This window comes from Callorhinchus milii, unplaced genomic scaffold, assembly GCF_018977255.1.
Source record: "Callorhinchus milii isolate IMCB2004 unplaced genomic scaffold, IMCB_Cmil_1.0 Scaffold1, whole genome shotgun sequence".
NCBI lineage: Eukaryota > Metazoa > Chordata > Chondrichthyes > Chimaeriformes > Callorhinchidae > Callorhinchus > Callorhinchus milii.
The window spans coordinates 116525238-116543290 of NW_024704742.1; the positions used below are offsets into that span (position 1 = coordinate 116525238).

The 18053-nt window shown below is 46.1% G+C and overlaps 1 protein-coding gene across 1 annotated transcript in view; it reads right to left on the minus strand.

The window, feature by feature from the left end:
* The window catches only part of enc1 (ectodermal-neural cortex 1), a 34098-nt gene extending 16520 nt beyond the window's left edge, over positions 1-17578 (minus strand). Inside the window, exon 1 of the mRNA XM_007905334.2 lies at positions 17539-17578. The gene's annotated coding sequence lies outside the window, so the exon portion shown is untranslated. The remainder of the gene's footprint in view (positions 1-17538) is intronic.
* Positions 17579-18053: the final 475 nt, after the last annotated feature.

The window sequence follows — 18053 nt, forward strand, 5'->3', positions numbered from 1 at the left end:
AAACAACAACAAACTTACATTTGTAAAGTGCCTTTCATGTCGGGAGAACGTCCCAAGGTGCTGGACAATCTGTGTTTCGGACCCGAGCTGGGGGTCGGGATAGGGGAGGATGGGGAGCAGTGGTGGTGGGGGGAAGGAGGGTGACTGAAGGCACAGTCGAAGAGGAGGGTCTAGAAGGAGGCGAGGGAGTGGGCAAGGCGGAGGGACTGTGGGATGGAGTTTCAGAGGGTGGGGGCAGAGTGCAGAAGGCTCGCCTGCCAATTGAGGTGGGGGACGTGAAGCAGGACAGGGCCCGCTGAGTGGAGGGAGCAGGCAGGTTGGTAGGGGTTTAAAAGGTTGCTGAAGGTGAGGACCAGGATCCAGAATTGTAACCTCTGTGTGATGGGAAGCAAGTGGAATCGGATGAGGATGGGGTTGCGGAGCCTGGTGCGGGAGAGGACACGGGCTGCAGAGTTCTGGATGATCTGCAGCCTATGGAGGGAGGAGTTGGGGAGGCCAACAAGCAAGGAGTTTGCATAGTCAAGCCTGGATGTTATGAATGCGTGTATGAGGGTCTCAGCAGCCTGGGGTGTGAGACAGTGGCGGAACCGGGTGATGTTGCGGAAGTGGGGGATGGCAGAGTGGGACATGGCATGGATGTGGGGTAGGAAGGAAAGTTGAGGGTCAAACAAGTCGCCAAGGTTCCGGACTGGCTTAATAAGGTGGAATGTGCATCCTTGGATGGTGATGCTGTCAGTGCCTAGGATGTAGAGGCGCTAACTAGAGCCAATCCAAAGGGCCTCAGTCTTGTTGACGTTCAACTGTAGAAAGTTAGCTCTCATCCAGGAGTTGCGGAAACTCTGGTCCACGCCTTTATCACCTCAAGGCTGGACTATGGGAACTCTCTCCTCGCCGGCCTTCCCGGCACCTCCCTCCACAAGCTGCAGGTCATTCAGAACTCTGGAGCTCGTGTACTGTCCCGCACCAGGCTTCGGGACCACACCACTCCCACCCTCGCTCGCCTCTACTGGCTCCCCATCTCCCAGAGGATCGAATTCAAGATCCTCATCCTCACCTACAAGGCCATTCACGGCCTTGCTCCCTCCTACCTCTCCGACCTACTATCCCCCTATCTACCTGCCCGTACCCTCCGTTCCTCTGGCTCTGGTCTGCTCCACATCCCCCGCCCCAACCGCCCTACCATCGGTGGCCGGGCCTTCAGCCTCTCAGCCCCTAGGCTCTGGAACTCTATCCCCAGTGCCTTCGCCGCCTCCTCCCTTTCCTCCTTCAAGGCCGGTCTCAAGACCTTTCTCTTTGACCGTGCCTTCAGCTCCCCTCTCGACTCTCTTCCCCTCCTCGCTCCCTCCCTTCCCTCCCCTCATCCTGACCATTTCCCCCCAATGCTCGGGTCCTGACCCAACTTTACAGCGCCTTGGGACGTCCTCCCGATGTGACAGGCTCTCTATAAATGGAATCTTGTTGTTGTTGTTGTCGATGTCTGACAGACATTCTGTCAGGACAGCAGTGGTCCTGGAGTTGAGGGTGGAGGCAGAGAGATAGAGTTACGTGTTATCCTCATACGTGTGGAAATTGACCTCATGTCTGCGGATGATGTCATCAAGAGGGATCATATAGATATTGAAAAGGAGGGGATCACAGACAGCTCTGAGGAACGCCACATGAGATGGTCCGGGGCTAGAGGAGAAACCGTTTGTGGTGATGAAGTGGAGACGTAGGATCTGAACCATTCAAGGACAGAACCATAAAGGTTGAGATGAGAGGGAAGGTGGTGGAGGAGGATAGAGTGACCCGCAGCATCGAACGTAGTAGAGAGGTCAAGGAGGTAAAGGGAGCCCCGGTCGCAGATGGACAAATTGTCATTTGTCACTTTGACCAAAGCTGCTTCTGTGCTGTGGGTGGCACGGAAACCCAATTTGTGTGGTTCGTGAAGGCAGTGGCGGGAGAGGAAGGAGTGAAGCTGGGAAGCAACAACTCGCTCCAGGACCTTGGAAAGGAAAGGGAGGATGGAAATAGGGTGGTAGTTTGAGAGCAGGGATGGGTCCAGGGAGGGATTTTTAAGGATAGGAGTGATGACGATTGTTTTTAGAGGCGTGGAAATGGTGCCAGTGGACAGGGAGAGGTTTATGATGTCTATGAATGGGGGTGGGGGGAGGTGGCGGGGGGGCAAGGAGGTGGTCGGAAGGGCAAAGGCAGCTGAGTGGATCCCCTTAACTTTGGTTTCGAGCAATTCCAGCATCTCCTAGCAGTGGGTGTTGGAGGAGAGGATGGGTGAGGTGTGAGAGGGTGGGCCGAGGAGCTGGTTGGTGATGGAGAAACTTGGGGCTGTCCTTGGCCTCCAAGATTTTCTTGGAGTAGAAGGACGATTTAGCGGTGGTGAGGACGGAGCAATAAGATTTGATAAGGTCCAGCAAGATCTGCCGAGGGGATTGTTAAGTTAGATTTGAGGCAGGTCCATTCAGCGGCATGCACCTGAGCCTTAAGGGAGCAGAGTTGGCTGGTGTACCAGGGTGACTTCCAGGAGTAGGAGACGGTTCAGGAAGTGAGGGGTTCTTCGTGACATGAATAGGCATGGGATCAAGTGTAAGGATTATTATGTTAAATTGCGGCATTACTCATGCCATTAGATATGACTATTCTTTAGATGAGATGTTATACCAAGGTCCTGTCTGTTAAAGATCCCCTGGCATTATTTGAAAAGGAAAAGGAGTTTTCCTCAGTATCTTGGCTAATAATCTTTCAGGTATAAAATTGGTCATTCGCTTCATTGGATGTTTGTGAGACAACGTGGCGTGCAAATTGGCTGCCTATACTTTACAGTAAAATTCAGTGAAGCACTTTGAGACATTTTAACGTGATAAGGCGCTATATCAAATGCATGGATTATTACAACAACAACAAGATTACATTTATATAGCGCCTTTCACGTCGGGAGGACGTCCCAAGGCGCTGGACAGTGTACAGCATTTCAGATTTATTATATTATTATATATTATATCAAATGCAATAAGTTTGTTATTATTAAAGCAGGGTGCTTCTGTGAGTCAGCGGAAGGAGGGAGCAGAAGAGTGGAGTAGGAAGAGATCTCAGAGTTAAAGACGTACTAGGGTGAAGAGATTTATAGGAGAGGGTGAGGACCTTGAATTCAATCCATTGGAGAAAATGGGGCCTGGAGTGGACCAGGTTAAAGTCCTGTCTGCCAATTCAGGTGGGAGTTAAAGATCCCTAGGTCTATTTGAAACAGAAGGAAGCTTCTCACAGTGTCTTTGCCAAAAAAAAACTAAATAAAATTGATCAGTTGGTTCATGACTGTTTGTGGGACATTGCTGTTGACAAACTGGCTGCCAAGTTTGCTTACAAGGTACACAGTCATTCCACTTTACAGTGTATCTTGTGAAGCACTTTGAGAAGTCCTTGTGACATGAACAGGGACAAGATCAAGCGTAAGGATTATTACGTTAAATTGCGGCATTACTCATGCTATTATATGTGACTCACACTTCACATTACCTTTGTATTATATACAACCTGTTAGCAACTCCTTCCAGCATTTCACAATCTGTTAATGATCCATTCGCAGCTCTTTTGTATAGGTAGTTAGTGTTTTTTTTATTTTAGCTTCTTTCTAATGATTAAAGTTACTTAATGTTCGGACCAGAGGAAGTGGAGATATTTAATTTCTCTTTAAGGCAATATGTTCTTGGGCTGGTTATTCTTATTCTCCTCTATACTATTTCTTGTTCTCCTCTATTCTCTTTAATATCTACATGCTCCCCTTTGGTGACATCATCCGTAGACATGGGGTCAACTTCCACATGTAATGCAGATGACACCCAACTCTATATTCTGCCTCCACCCTCAACTCCAGGACCACTGCTGTCCTGTCGGACATCAAGTCCTGGATGAGGGCAAATTTCCTACAGTTGAATGTGAACAAGACTGAGGCCCTCCTGATTGGCTCGCGCCAGCGCCTCAGCACCTCAGGCTCTGGCAACATCAACCTCCATGGTTGCACACTCCAACTCACCGCCAGTCAAGAACCTAGGTGTCTTGTTCGACCCTCAACTGTCTTTTCTCCCCCACATTCAAGCCATGACCCGCTCTGCCTTCCCTCACCTCCGTAATATCACCCGACTCTGCCACTACCTCACCCCTCAGGCCCCTGAAACTCAGGTTCATGCCTTCATCACCTCCAGGCTCGACTATGCAAATGTCCTGCTTGTCGGCCTTCCCAATTCCTCCCTCCTCAGGCTGCAGATAATCCAGAACCCATGTCCTCTCCCGCACCAAACTCCACGACCCCATCTCCCCCATTCTCGCCCGACTCCATTGGCTCCCTACTCTTCAGAGGATCCAGTTCAAGATCCTGGTCCTCACCTACAAAGCCCTCCATGGCCTCGCCCCACCCTACCTCTGCAGCCTCCTAACCCTCTACCAACCCATCCATTCCCTTCGCTCAGCCGGCTCTGGTCTGCTCCACATCCCCCAACCCACCCGCCCCACCATTGGCGGGAGAGCCTTCAGCCACTCTGCCCCAACCTCTGGAATTCCATCCCCCATTCCTCCGCCTTGCCCCCTCCTTAGCCTCCATCAAGTCCCGCCTCAAGATTCTCCTCTTCGACCATGCCATTGGCCACCCCCCCTTCCCCTCCCCTCCCTTCCCCCCCCAATCCCAGCTCGGGTCTGAAATGCTGTACACTGTCCAGCGCCTTGGGACATCCTCCTGACATGAAACACGTTATACAAATGTAATCTTGTTGTTGTTGTACTATGAAAAGTTTGTTATGGCTCAATTGATTAGTTCTGATAGTCACATTGGAAATGTCCAGCTAACATATGTTTTTGGTGAATATGTTTGGTCTGATAATGTGGAAAACCATCACCATGCTTACAAGTATGACTTGTAAGTAAAACCAGACTGAGTGTTCGCATATGTATGTGACCTATACGTGGAAAATTCCCTATGTCTGGAATGGAATCCACACATTCCCCTGGGAGGTAGCATCCTGCTTACCTAATTCCAGAGAATATTAGGTGCAGATTGGCAAGAGCAAAGGCTTCGGGTCACTTGTGTTGGGGTACTGTTGGAATTTAACCAGCTAAAACCATATAACTTGCCATTGAAAGAACTCTCTGGCAAACTATACACCTCATGTCCATCTAGGACCACCATACCAATTAGGACTTTGGCTTGCTGGGTTAACAGGAGCTGGGTGGGAAGAATCCTTGCTTCCAGCTCCCAGTGGGTTTACCCCTCCAAATCCTGCTGAGGAGGTCAGCTGGCTGGTCGGTCATCAGCAGTGAATTGGAGTATTGCAGAACTATTTGGCTCAGGATCCAGACTACTGAGACCACAGAGGATTGACCCAATTTTGACATTCCATTGCCTGGCATGCCACCTCAAGCAGCTCAGGGGGACAGGGCAATAATATTGTCAGGATTATCTTGGACACAATACAGTGCCGTATTAGAGAGCATTCCCTGTATTCAGTGTCTGTTATTCTGATGAAGACACCTTAGATAAATAAACTAGGATTTAGAAGATCTAGCTAGGAATTTACTAAAATTATTAAAACACAAGCTGTACATTTAAAAGTAAGTAGCTGGCAAAGCATAAAAGCTGCACTGTTGTGTGTGTATAAAAGTTTAAGCTCTAGACATAAATATATGTTTGTATCTGTCTGGCTCCATCTGGGTTATAAATAGTTGTTTAATAGGTTTATGCCATTTCCTCCAAAATTGTACGAGTGTTTCTGGAGCAAGAGTTTCTATCAACACATTTTTTTAGTCCGAATTAGTGTTTACTTTACACACCATGATCTGGTTACAATGACTTGTTGGAAGAATCACAGTCATGCAGTTAGGATCTCACATGTGGTACATCACTGAGGTTCCTGTATTGTGCTTAAGGTAGTTGTGAGTGTATTATTTTCTGAGTTTGAAGGGTATTTACCATATTGGACGGAGACATAACCCCTAACTCTAAATATTTGAAGAATCCTTACTTTACGTGTTGCATAAATTAATGAATAAATTTATCCTTCACTTGAAATTCTGCTTCACAAGTTTCAAGCAAGAAAACAGTGGAGAATGTGAGGTCTCTAGAATGCACAATACCTAAAATCTAATATATTAAAATATTGATTTTGGGGTTAAATAAAAAAATCGCATTGATGTTTTATTTTAATGTACAAACATAAGAAACAATAAAGACTGTAAACCTAAAGCAAGCTTTGAAATGCAAATAATGTCTCTTTAGTCTATTTAAAACCTAACAAAAGGCAATACTTTTTGATTCAGGAATGAGGGTTATTGTATTTCCCAACAGTTATTTTTCCTCTTATTTTGCCTCTACAGGCTTAGCATGGTCATATTTGCAGTTAAACTGGGCAGGAAGAATAATCTGGGTTAATAGCCTCCTCTATTATTGCCACCAGTGTAATGACATAATCCCCAGACAGAAATGTATTTGAAATGGCAGGGGAGCTATACAATATTAGATCTTTTTTTCAAGTTTCGGCATTATTGCACCGTCAAGACATATCCAGTCCCCTGAAGAAACGCATAGTTCCTGTAAAGTGCTTTTTGACATGGCAAGGTGCTATCACAATACAAATCCTTAATTATTATTAAGGATTATTAATATTATTTGATTTAGCACCTATGAAGAAATATCTCAAAGAGCTTCACAAGTAATTGCTTTGATATGTAGTGACTGTGCATTTATAGCTATTTTGCATACCGAAAGGTCCTAAAATAGTCATGAAATGAACAATGAATTTGTCTGTACGATTTTAGTCCACAATATCAAGAGAAATTCCTCTCTCTTTTCAAATACTGATTTAATGTTTTTAAATGTCCACCCAAACAGGTAGAAAAGACTTTGGTTTAACATTGCATCTGAAGGATGATCCCTCCAGTAATACAGTGCTTCCTCCAGTTCTGCACAGCCACCCTAGACTGAGCTCAAGTCCCAACATGGGTTCAAAGGTTCAAGGTTCAAAGAAAGCAATTTACATAGGAATGTAGGATTGTACAGAACTGGAAAAGAAAACTGCAGTCTATCTAAAGTAAACCCCCCAAAAAATCAAAAGACAAGCTTTTTTTCTTCATTGGATATGTAAAACCACAAACGTTATAAATAAGCCACATGCCTACTTGGTCTGTTTTGTAGGAGCTGGTAGTGGTTATAGCCTGCAGTCTTGGCTGGTAACTAAACAATTAAACTCAGAAATGTCTGCTAAGGAATGATATAAAGAAGCATATTGTTCTGCTTGAGGACAGTTGAAAGAGCCTTTGGCACACTGATGATGTATTTCAGATGGCTTGACCAATTTGGTAATACGTTACAGTTTAGTCCTCAGAATGTAAGCCAAATATTTCTGCAATGCTTTATCTACAACTTTCTTACTTCCTGCATAAATGTTGTTGTTGTTCCAGGGGATGATTCAAATGTTTATCCGCATCAAGCAGCTGAATTCCATATGTTTGCTATGACATGTGTAGCACCAAATAGGATCTTGATCATTGTGCAGAAATAATAAGGTAACATTTTCATTTTGGACTAAATTTATGTCCATCAAGGTGAACATCGTTATTTCTGAAGAGTGGGGAGTTTCCACTTTATGCCATTCAGGTTAGGTGCAGCACAGATTAAACTCAGATTTAAGGTCTCCCTACATTGCTCAACTGTCGGGTCTAATTTGCAGCACTTCCTGACACGGAATTGCAATTCACATTCGCCCATAAGGAATTTTCTCTAGAAGCAAATCAGTATGAAGAACAGTTCCCAGGATTTCAGGGTAATGTACTACTGGTTACCGGGAGTCCCCAGTTCCATGATTCAGGATTCCTATTGAAGAATTATGTTAAGTAATACTGTAAATTAGAGTCTCAATGTCTTATTCCCTCTCCCTCCGCTTCAAAAGACTGCTCCCTATTATACCAGTGTGACATTTCCCACATCAAGCTCCTGGATGACCTCTTTAGGACACTGATGGTTTAATGCAGGTCTGTGGATTTCGATCGACTACCAAAGAGGAATTGGATTAAGATTGCCCTGAACTCATATCACCTTTAACTCATACAGATGTCAAATGTCAGGACCTCTCATCCTATTTTTTTGATCTGAAGTTGAATGTTAATGCAAGCAAATGATAGAACATTTTTTTAAACTGTTCTTATGAAGTAGCATCATAACTAATAGTATTTGGAATCATTTTGAGGCCTTACATTTGTTTTAATAATTATAATTCTTGCATTAGATTTAGTTCAAATTTTCAAGTCATCTCAAAGTGCTTCACAGGATATAATAATAATCCTTACATTTGATATAGTGCCTTATCACATCTTCGAGACGTCTCAAAGCGCTTCATAGAATATACTGTAAAGTGAATTGATTGTAAATGTTGTGACTGTGTATTTTGTGGGCCAAACAACAGCCAATTTGAGCACAGCAATGTCCTACAAATAGCCATGGAGCAAGTGACCAATTTTGTTTGGGAATTATTAGCCAGGAGAACTTCCCTTCTTTTTTCAAAGCCATGGAATCTTTAACATCCATCTGGATAGGCAGATGAGACCTTGATTTAACATTTCATCTGAAGGACGGCACCTACAATACATAATTGGAATATCAGCATAGATTATATGGGTTCCAAGTCCCAAATAGGACCTTAAAAAGCACCCTATACATGTGGTAGTATCTCAAAGTGCTCAGTCTATTTAGCTAAGTATCATCATTACCAGTCATTAATATTCTCATAGAAATAAGGTAAAGCAGACTGTGAAGTAGGAATTACAGATAAGCAAAATATTTAGGGTCATAATAGATCATCCTCTAGCTCAGTGGTTAGAGCACTTGCCTTGCAAGTGAGAGACCTGGGTTTGATTCCCGGAACAGCAAAACGTTGGGTAAGTTTCCTTACTCCACAAGCCCCTGTTTACCCAGCAGTAAGTAGGACTCAATTGTTAATCGATTGGCGGATCGCTTTTGTGGGGTGTAGTAATTCCTTCAAAAAAATTAATAAATTGGTTCACTCAATCCACGACTGTTTGTGGGAAACTGCGCGCAATTGGCTGCCACGTTTCTCCCACAAAATATACAGTCAATTCACTTTACAGTATATTCTGTGAGGAGCTTTGAGACGTCTAGAAGACGTGAAAAGCACTATAACAAATGCAAAGAATATCATTATTATTATTTGTGGAGCATTACAGTGTAATAAGGGTAGTTGTCAGACATTCTGGAGCTGTAAGTGTGATAGCTTTGAACTGACCTGCTGCATTGTTTTGTCTCTATCGGTTAAAGACCAATAGAGACAAAAGGGTAGAGTTAGGGAGTTCCAGAGATTAGGGGTTGATGTTATTTTGTAGCTTCCAAGCTTAGGTTTCATATTGATATGATGTTGGGATGGAAAAGTGGAAAATGCTTTCCAGCACACTATTGTGGAATTTATCCAGCTGATTTCTACAAATCTACCACTATAGTATACCATAATGGGCATAATTTTTGTACCTAGTGAGATTAATTTAAGTAATGTGATTTGTAGATTTGGTTAACATAAATTGCAAACCCCTGAAGTATATCCAGATTTGATTATTCTCCATTTCTTTTTAATTTGCACCTCTCTGGGACAATAAGAGTTAAGAATAATCCAATTAATGTTGTCAAGTGTTAAATCTAAACAAAAGAACAAAAGGTTAATGAAACGCAAATTTCAGAAGCCACCAGATTGTGTGCATGTGTCGCCTGGCATTGTTGTTATGTTGCTGCTCTGATTTTACTGCTCGAACTTCCCATTAATCATAGGCTGTAAAGAGCATTTGAATCATTGTCTTGTAACCCTCATACTAACTTGTAATATGACACAGAGTCTATCTTGTGATTTCAATAGTAATAAAAACGTTTCTGAAGTATCTGTTCATGACTGGTAAGGCTGCTTTATAAAACATAAGGATTATTTATGGCATACTCCACAATACAATTTACAGTTAGGTAGCGCCTTTCGTTTTGGGAGGAAGTCTCAAAGCGCTTCACACAGACTGCGCACATAAGCGCGGTAGAAGAGGGGGGGAGGGAGCGAGGGGGTGGGAGTGGGCAACAGAAGAGGGTGGGAGCAGAAAAGATGACCAAACCGCAGTCAAAGACTTAAGTCTTATCGGGTTTTAAAGATAGGGAGGGGGTAAGGAGAAGGGGCTCTGGGATGGAGTTTGGGGAACAGGGCAGAGATTAGGGTTGTAGTGTCTGAAAGCACCGCCACCTCATTCTACCTCAGCCTCCAGCCCTGCCCACCTCTCAAACCTCTCCATCTATATACACTTTGATCGCACTTACTTTCCATGAAAAACATTCCCTCTCATGTGGGCACTGATGCTGTGTGTAATCTGCTGTATTAATCTATGAAACGCTGCTTTGAAAAAAATGTACAAAAAAGCAATGTTGGGTCCACTAATCATGAGTTGTTCAGTACTCCTACTGCAATTGTATAGTGCAGGAGTGCCCCCTGGTGCTGTACCTGAAAAATTCATCACATTGTAATAAAAATAGTTTTTCTGAGCTGCAGTAAACCGATTTCCAAAAGAGGACTGAATTTAAGAATTTTCCACAATTTTACGCAATCTTAAATTTTAAGATAACATGGTTTTACAGGCGAAAAACAGGTGAAATTTGGGCCCCTGAATATGGTTTCAAACAAAAAGAAGGAAGTTAAATGTATTTTCCCAGAGGCAAAATTGTTTAAGGGTGTGAACATTGGGTCAGCTTCCACATGTATGCGGATGACACCCAACTCTACCTCTCTGCCTCCACTCTTGACTCCAGGACCACTGCTGTCCTGACAGAATGTCTGTCAGACATCAAGTCCTGGATGAGAGCAAACTTTTTTCTGTTCAACGCCAACAAGACCGAGGCTCTCCTGATTGGCTCTCATCAGCGCCTCCACAGCTCAGACGCTGACAGCATCACCATACATGGATGCACACTATACCTTGCTAAGCCAGTCTGGAACCTGGGGTCTTGTTTGACCCTCATCTATCCTTTATACCCCACATCTGCGCCATGACCCGCTCTGCCTTCCCCACCTCCGCAACATTGCCCAGCTCCGCCAGTCTCACACTGCAGGCCGCTGAAACCCTCATACATGTTTTCATTACATCAAGGCTTGACGATGCAAACCCATTGCTTGTCGCCCTCCCCAACTCCTCCCTCCATAGACTGCAGATCATCCAGAACTCTGCAGCCCACATCCTCTCCTGCACCAGGCTCCGTAACCCTATCATCCCCATCCTCGCGACTCCACTGGCTTCCCATCACAGAGGATACAGTTCAAGATCCTAATCCTCACCTTCAAAGCCCTCCATGATCTTGCTCCCCCCTACCTCTGTGACCTCCCAATCCCCTACCATCCTGTTCGCTCCCTATGCTCAGCGGGCTCCGGGCTTGCTTCACGTCCCCCACCTCGCTCACCCTATTATTAGCGGGCGAGCCTTCTGCCACTCTGCCCCCACCCTCTGGAACTCCATCCCTCTCACTCCGCCTCGTCCCCTCTCTTGCCTCCTTCAAGACCATCTCAAGACCCTCTTCTTCGACCATGCTTTTGATCTCCCTACTTCCCCCCTACCCTCCACCCTCCCCAACCCCGACCCCCAGCTCGGGTCCCGAACTCTGTCTATCCAGCACCTTGGGACGTCCTCCCAATCTGAAAGGCGCTTTACAAATGTAAGATTGTTGTTGTTGTTGCGAACTATCACCACTGCAACACACCCGTAGGTGTAACATAGGCAGAAGTCTAACAATGGTCACTGTTAAGGCAGTTCTGCTTTAAACTTGGTTTGGGTGGTGGCTTTACCAAATTATAGTGCTATTTTATTAGGTATGATAGACTGACTTTAAATTAAGTGTTTTGTAAACCTTTTTGGGCGGAGGGGCGGAGAGGGAAGAAATTGCATTGTGTTTTCAGATGACCTGGCAGGTTTCTGCCCGATATTGCGATCAGGATAGACTAGTTAGATTTTGTTAGAGAAGAGACATTTAAGATGGAACCTAATAGAGGTATTTCAATTCATGAAAAGGTTCAATGGGCTGTTTCACTACTTCACGCAGAGGGCAGTGAGATTGTGGAACTCACTGCCTGAAATGGTGGTTGAATCAGATAGTATAGATCAGTGATTGCCAATACTTCTGAATATTATGATTGAATATTTCTTGATTTATGGCAATAATCAAAACATATTCAATCAAGAAAATGAATTTTGTTAGTTGACCATAACATTCAAGAGGAAGCTAGATTTTGAGGGAGAGAGGGAGAGGGGAATAGAAGGGTATAGGAGGGAGAAAAGGCAGGGCTTGATTAAAGGATCTGGGGCCCTAAACCAGATCACATTTGGGGGCGCTTTGTACTATGCATCCAACCGGGGTGGTGATGGACGATTAGTGGCGTCACCTTCCTGCTGCTCTCCGCGCTGTCTCTCACAAGGTTGTGTGGGGCACAGAGCAGCGTGGAGAGGGTCTGGAAGAACGGCGGAGGGGGAGATATGAGTCATGAGGTGAATGGTAATTCTCCTCAAGGAGTGGGGGAGGGGGGGGCAATAGATCATCCCACCCCTCAAGAATGAGGGGAAAATGGACCACTAAGGGAATAAGTAGGCTGTGGACCAGCTGCCCTCCTGCCCAATGAAGAGGGCAATCAACCACCTCTGCCCTCAGAGAATGAGGGGGGCAATTTCCATGCCCAGGAAAGGGGTAATAATTTCGAGCACCCCCATCCCAGAGGCAGAGATGAGGTTGGAGAAGGGGGTAATTAGAGCCCCAGGGAGAGGGCAATAAATCGTGTGGGGGATGGGAGCGGGAGAGGAACGAGAGCCACCAGCCACTAACTGGAGCATTTTCAGGTAATCGGAACAGCTTTCTGGTTCCCTCCCTCACCCTACCTGTCTCTTAAATGGCTCTCTCCACACTACCCCTCACAAGGTTGTTCAAAGCAATGAGGCACACGGAGGTAAAGCCACCAACCATATCCAGGTCCCCCTCAGACCTCTAAAGCATAGTTCACCTGGTTTATTGAAAAAGAGACAAAGGGACAGAAAGAAACAGGAAGCTAGAAAAGATGAACAGTCTGACACAAAGACTTCTATTTTTGAAGAATTTCAATAATAATAATAATCCTTGCATTTGATATAGTGCCTTTCACGTCGGGAGGACGTCCCTAAGTGCTTCACAGAACACACTGTAAAGTGAATTGACTGTATATTTGTGGGCGAACGCGGCAGCCAATTGCGCACAGCAGTGTCCCACAAACAGTCGTAGATTGAAAATGACCAATTTATTATTGTTTTGTTTTGGAGGGATTATTATTAGGCTCTGTGTGGAGTAAGAAAACTTGCCCAAGGTTTCGCCCTGACCTGCCTGGAATTGAACTCAGGTCTCTCGCTTGCAAAGCGAGTGCTCTAACCACTGAGCTGCAGGACTCCATTTTGCCTTCATGTCTCCAAGTGCTGAAGTCCACCTTCGATGATGCTGAGTTTGTATATTTCAGCTTTCTGTGTTTTCGATTCTGTAATGTTTGAGTAAGGAAGTTTGGTTTAGGCACATGACCAGTCTTGTGAGTGCTATTGCACTGCTCTTAAGGCCACACCTATCATTTCTGGTGCACTGTGAATGTCATTAAAGGGGAAGGAAAATACAAAGAACTTTCCGTTTAAAGTAATTCCTGCTTTATTTTGAGGGCCGGAGTGATGTTAATCAGGTCTAATATGTCTAATATGTATAATTAATGAAATCTGAAAAGCGTATATCAAAAGCAATGATTATTATTATTATAGCTAAAGCATTGAAATGTACCAAAGAATATTTCCTAATGTATATACAAATGTAATTTGTTGTTGTTTAGTATTTTTAACAGGTGTCTTAAGAAGAAATGGGTACTTATCCAATTCTAGAACCATAGAAATTTATGGCACAGAAAAAGGTCATTTGGCCCATCGTGTATGTGCCCGGCTCCGCCACTGTCTCACACCGCAGGCCGCTGAAACCCTCATTCATGCCTTCATTACATCGAGGCTTGACTATGCAAACTCATTGCTTGTTGGCCTCCCCAACTCCTCCCTCCACAGGCTGCAGATCATCCAGAACTCTGCAGCCCGTGTCCTCTCCCGCACTAGGCTCCAAGATCCTATCAACCCCATCCTTACCCAACTCCACTGGCTTCCCATCACATAGAAGATACAGTTCAAGATCCTGGTTCTCACCTTCAAAGCCCTCCACGGTCTTGCTCCCCCCTACCTCTGCGACCTAATCCCCTACCAACCTGTTCGCTCCCTCCGCTCAGCGGGCTCCGGCCTGCTTCACATCCCCCGCCTTGCTCGCCAAACAATTATTGGCGGGCGGGCCTTCCGCCACTCTGCACCCACTCTCTGGAACTTCATCCTGCAGTGCCTCCGTCTCGCCCCCTCCTTCAAGACCCACCTCAAGACCCTCCTCTTCTACTGTACTTTCAATCTCCCTGCTTCCCCCCTGCCCTCCACTCTCCCCTACCCCGACCCTCAGCTCGGGTCCGGAACTCTGTCTGTCCTCCCGACATGAAAGGGGTTATACAAATGTCATTTTGTTGTTGTTTGTTGTTGTTACTTGCACCTTTCAGTCCCATTTACCTGCCTCTTTCACGTACTCCTGTAGCTGACGCTTCAGTTATCTGTCTAGTTATCGCTTGAAGATCAATATGGCTTCTCTCTCAATCACCACTCCTAGCAGAATACTTCATATCTTATCTATTCTGCACATGAAAAAATTCCTGTAATCTCCGCAGTTGTTCATTTACCAACTACAGTCAAAACTGTCTTCAAAAACTACTCAGAGGACTGAGCCAAAGTGACCTTTATACGTAAGAGTTTGTCGTTGTGTGATCCAGGCTGTCCAGGCTTTTCCAGAGTGATTGTTAACAGGGGATAGTTACTGAATAGAGATGGCTGTTTGAATTTCTAGAACGCATCGTTGCCAACCAACTTCACGCACACCTCTCCTCCCACTCCCTCTTCGAGCCCCTCCAGTCCGGTTTCCGCCCTGCCCACAGCACAGAGACTGCACTTGTGAAAGTCACAAACGACATCCTCTCTAGCTGTGACCAGGGCTCCCTGTGCCTCATCCTCCTGGACTTCTCCGCTGCGTTCCGACACAGTTGATCACGCCATCCTCCTCCACCGCCTTTCCTCCGTCATCCACCTCAGTGGGACCGCACTTGCCTAGTCCTACCGCATAAACCGCCAGCAGTACATCTGCACAAACGGCTTCTCCTCCCGCTCTCACCTGGTCACCTGGGGTACCCCAAGGATCCATCCTTGGCCCCTTCCTCTTTCTGATCTATATGCTCCCTCTTGGGGATGTCGTCCGCAGACATGGGGTACACTTCCACATGTACGCAGACGACACCCAACTCTATTTATATTTTTCCACCTCTCTTTGCGACCCCCAGTCCCCTGATGTTCTGTCAGTCTGCCTGTCAGCTCTCAGGGGCTGGATGAGTGCAAATTTCCTTCAGCTGAACTTTGACAAGACGGAAGCCATACTCTTTGGCTCTCGTCAACATCTAAAATCTCATGGCTCTCACCTCCTCCACCTACCCGCCCTCCCCCTAAAACTCTCCGAACCCGTATGCAACCTAGGCATCAAGTTTGACCCCCAATTATCCTTCCTCCCCCACATCCGGTCCCTCACCAGCACCGCCTTCTACCACCTCCGACGCATCACCCGTATCCGCCAATACCTCTCCCCAAAAGCCGCTGAAACCCTGGTCTAAGCTTTTGTCACCTCTCGGCTGGACTATTCTAACGTCCTCCTCGCCGGTCTCCCATCCACTACCATCCATAAAATCCAAATCATTCAAAACTCTACCGCCCGCATTCTCACCCGTATGAAACTCCATTCCCCAATCACCCCAGTCCTTGCCGGACTGCACTGGCTGCCTATACCAGAGAGGATCGATTTCAAGATCCTCACCCTTGTATACAAGTCCCTGCACTCCTCTGCACTCCCCTACCTCTCTGACCTCCTCTCTCTCCTCAAACCAGTACCCGTTGCCTTCGTTCCTCCGGGTCTGGCCTCCTCCTCATCCGCCGAGTCCTCCGCTCCACCCTCGGTGGCCGTGCGTTCAGCCACTATGCCCCGAGGCTCTGGAACTCCCTTCCTCACTCCCTTTGTCTCGCTCCCTCCCTTCCCATTTTCAGGTCTCTGCTGAAGACCTTTCTTTTCGACCTCGCCTTTGGTCACCTTCCTCCCCCTCCCCCTGGCTCGGCCCCGGGATCCATTACTGTAAAGTGCTCTGAGACGCCGCTATATAAATCCAAGTTGTTGTTGTTGTTGAACAGGATTGACTACATCTTAAATTGATGCCACACCAGCACAGGTGTGTGAGTGGAACGAATTTCTACCTGTTGACTCTTATCAAAAACCCTCATAATTTTAAAGACTTATTAGTTTGAATGGGCTGAATACATTATTTAATAAATAATTACACTTATGTAGCACCTTTCAGGCAGGAGGACATCCCACACAGTGCTTCAAGCATCTGACTGGGAGCCTCAACTGTCTGGCGAGGGAGAAGATGACCAAAAATGCAGTTGAATGGATAGGTCTTAAGGTCCCAGTTGGGGAGAATTAGATAAGCAGGATCAATCCCTCTGGGTAGAAAGCAAGTATTTCATTCTGGATACTAGAATTTCCACTGTTGGTGAAACTCAATCTGGGTTGGTTAGTCTTAAGCATAGTAATTGTTTTCTACATGTGTCAGAAACCTGGTTGACCAAAAAAGGATTTTACTGTAACAAAAACAGAGAGAGCTGGGAAAACTCAGCAGGTCAGGCAGCATCTATAGAGAAAGGAAAGTGAGTCAACGTTTTGGGTCCACGACCCTTCGTCAGAAGGATTTTACTGTGCAGTGACTGTGTAGTAGCCAATTTGCACATAGGAATGTCCTACTAAAAGACATGAGGTGAATAACCATTTTTACGTGACTGATTGTTGGCCAAGACACTAGGATAGACTGCCTTCAGTAAAACCTCAGTATACCATCTCATCTGAAGGATGGCACCTTCAACAATGCAGCACTTAATTGGAGTTTCAGCCTAGACTATCTGAGTTCAGAGTGCTGATGTGGCCTTCAGCCTTTCTGTCCCCACTCTCTGGAGTGGGGACAGAAAAGTCCCTTCGCCTTGGCCCTTCCTTCATCTCCTTCAAGCTCTCAAGACTTTCCTTGTTGACTCCACCTTCGGTCATCTTCCTGCCTTCAACCCTCCTCAATCCAACCCTCAGCTCCCACCTCCCATCTCAACTATTCAAATTCCTCAACAGTCTCCCCAGCTCCAGTATCCACAAAATCCTGTTAATATAAAACTTCACCGCCTGCATATTCAAGTGTACTCTGTACTCTGTACTCCCATCACTCCAGGCTCCACATGACAGAACAGATTGACTTCAAGATGTTCACTCGTCTTCATTCCCTAACACGTCCCTGCATCTCCAACCTGCTCATTCCCCAACCCACTACTCACTGCTTCTGCTCGACTGGTTCCAGCCTCTTGCTTGTCCCTCATGCCCTCTGTTCCACCATCGGTGAACGTGCTTTCAGCCACTACGCCCTGAAACTCTGAAACACACTTCCTCCATCCATGCGATATCCTTCACCACCTTCAGGTCGCGCCTGAAGACCTTCCTCTTTCACCGTGTCTACAGTCACCTCCCCCCCCCCGGTCGGTGTTGCGCTCCGACACTGTCAGATGCTCTGGGACTCTACCCCGCATGAGGGGTGCTACATAAACGCAAGTTGTTGTTGGGTGCAATCCCTGCGATGTCCTCCTGATGTGAAAGGCGCTATGGAGGTGGTTGTTGTCGTTGCTGCTGCAGAGGTCAGAGCGTTATTGACTGAGTCACTTGCTGTCTCCGCCCCCCCCGTGTCACACAACAATGGGGATCTTGGCGCATGCGTGTTTGAGGCGTGTAGAGAATCGGGTTCTAGGACCCGGCGGGGAAAGCTCAAAAAAAAAACTGATCACGTGAACACGGCTCA